The sequence below is a fragment of the Taudactylus pleione genome, unplaced genomic scaffold, assembly GCF_031769625.1.
Source record: "Taudactylus pleione unplaced genomic scaffold, aTauple2 ptg000792l, whole genome shotgun sequence".
Classification (NCBI taxonomy): domain Eukaryota; kingdom Metazoa; phylum Chordata; class Amphibia; order Anura; family Myobatrachidae; genus Taudactylus; species Taudactylus pleione.
In genome coordinates, this window is record NW_028285194.1 from 7,311,104 (window position 1) to 7,313,879 (window position 2,776).

Here is a 2,776-nt window from a genome sequence, read left to right on the forward strand (position 1 = left end):
CAGTCAGTGACTTATGAATTTTAGGCAAGATATACAACAGGGGAACCCTCGGGTAAACCTGCGTCAAAAACTTAGCAGTATGCTCATCAATCCATAAATTAGATAATCCTAACTGGATTAACGCATCAATCTCCCTTTTGAACTGATCAGTGGGGTCATAGGTCAGCCTACAGTAGCAGGTGCAGTCAGACAATTGTCTATTCACCTCACCAATATAGGCATCACGATCCATAATGACGATCGCCCCGCCCTTATCGGCGGGACGTACGACAATTTGGGAATTGTCGCGTAGACTAGTTATGGCGGTGTTCTCTAATCTAGTCAAATTTGAGTGGGTACGATTGGTTCTTCGAATAGCAGGTAATGCATCTAATTTCACTAAACGAATGAAAGTTTCAATAGATGCGTTTTGGGTTGGGGAATCAAACGTACTCTTAACCTTGAAGGGACTGGGATTTAGGTCCATCTTGTCTTTTTTAGCAAAGAAGTCCTTCAGCCTAAGTTGTCTATGCAGGCTATATAATTCGGTTTCACAATTAAACAATTTCACAATTGTCAGGGTTCAGAGCATGGCTCCCCATATTCATATCGATACCTGATGCTAAGTACCACTTTATTTTTTCAGTGTTATGTGATGGCTTTTCACCCTGCTATGGGATATTATTTTCAAACGGTGTGCTGGCTGGATTCCACTTCCGTTTAGGTAGTGGTCAATATCTGTCACGTTTTTTCTGCCTTGCACCCACATGGCATTCTAACTGATGTTTTGTGTGCGGTTCATTTTCATTGATACATATCCTATGAATAATGGGACTTGGAATTGCACCACGGATTTAATTGATTATCATTGGACATGAACACTTAATTTTTTCTGTTTGGATACTAATCTCTTCATATTGCTGGATTTGCTGCTACTGTTTTATTTTACCATGGATAAGGAATGTGGAGACATTACAGGCACTAAACGCTTTTTGGAAAAAGAGGTTTCTAAAATCTTGTTTGCTGACACCACTGAACTTGTGTTTGATACAGATAGTCCAAGTGAAATTAATGCTGATTTACTAAAATTACGCAAGAGATTGATTGAACTTGAGCTGCACGGGCTAACATTATCTCAATACCACAAAGATGGCTTGATCCCAAGGGGGTTCAGCAGGGGCGTAACTAGAACTTTTTGGACCCCATAGCAACATTTTTAAGGGCCCCCCCCTAACTTAGGTCTTACACAATAACCACAGTAGTTCCCCTAAAACATTAAATGCCCACTGTAATGGTGCCCCTTATGCAATGCCCACTGTAATGGTGCCCCTTACACAGTGCCCCCAGTAGTGAGCCCCCTGTAGTTGCCCCCAGTAATGAGCCCCCTGTAATGCCCCCAGTAGTGAGCCCCCTGTAATGCCCCCAGTAGAGAGCCCCTTGTAATTGCCCCCAGTAGTGAGCCCCCTGTAATGCCCCCAATAGTGAGCCCTTGTAGCTGCCCCCAGTAGTGAGCCCTGTGTAGCTGCCCCCAGTAGTGAGCCCCCTGTAGTGATCCCCTGTAGCTGCCCCCAGTAGTGACCTCCTGTAGCTGCCCCCAGTAGTGAGCCCCCAGTAGTGACCCCCTGTAGCTGCCCCAAGTAGTGAGATCCCAGTAACTGCCCCAGTAGTGAGCCCCCTGTAGTGACCCTCTGTAGTGACCCCCAGTAGTTGCCCCCAGTAGTGAGCCCCCTGTAATGCCCCCAGTAGTGAGCCCCTGTAGCTGCCCCCAGTAGTGAGCCCCCAGTAGCGACCCCCTGTAGCTGCCCCCAGTAGTGAGACCCCAGTAGTGACCCCCTGTAGCTTCCCCCAATAGTGAGCCCCCTGTAGTAAGCCCCCTGTAATGCCCCCAGTAGTGAGCCCTCTGTAATGCCCCCAGTAGTGCGATCCCAGTAACTTCCCCCCACGCGCGCGGGCGCGTGCGCACACACAAAACAAACAAAAAAAAACTTACCTTATCCCCGCTCCTGTGAAGCCGCCGACCACCCCGGCGTCCGCTCCTCGGCACTATGTGAGTGACGTCATGACGTCACTCCCATAGTGCATTGCGGGACCCGGAACACGGAGTGATCTCCGTCCTCCGGCTGCCGCCGGGGGTTTGAGTAGGAGCCAGGCGTCCGCTGGTAACACAATCTCAGCGGGCGCCCGGCATATGGAAAGTGCAGGGGGTGCGATCGCTGGGCCGGCAGGCCCCTTAAGCCGCCGGGCCCCTTAGCAACTGCACCCCCTGCACCCTCCATAGTTACGCCACTGGGGTTCAGGATTCGTAACCAACCCACTTTGGGTAGGAATAACAAAGATTTTTGCAGGCAGTGGTGCTTAATACTAAATCAATGTAGCCTAGACTTGATGGTGTTGGTGGTACAGCAAGTTAATATTGATATTGATATTGTTAAGAAAGAAATTGCTTGTTGTGAGGCTGGAGGTTTGGATATTTTAAAAACTGACAACAGCGTTGATTGGTTGACCAAATTGGATGAGGCTGTGCATGAATTTAAAACCAATTTACTCTCTTTCAAAAAAGTAAATATCGTAGGGTTAAGGAGGACTATAAAGAATTGAGAGTGTACCCTTGGATGAACAATCAGTCTGCCAGACGTCCTTGGAGGCCAGTTCTTGGGGCTAGGAGAAGGGGTGAGATCCAGTTCACCGATATTGAATCTCACACCTCACAGAGCGACTCGGATCAGTCATTGAGTGGTAGATCCTCTTTTTTAGGGGAGAAAATCCATACACGCAGCAAGGGGCCAAGAAACCCTGC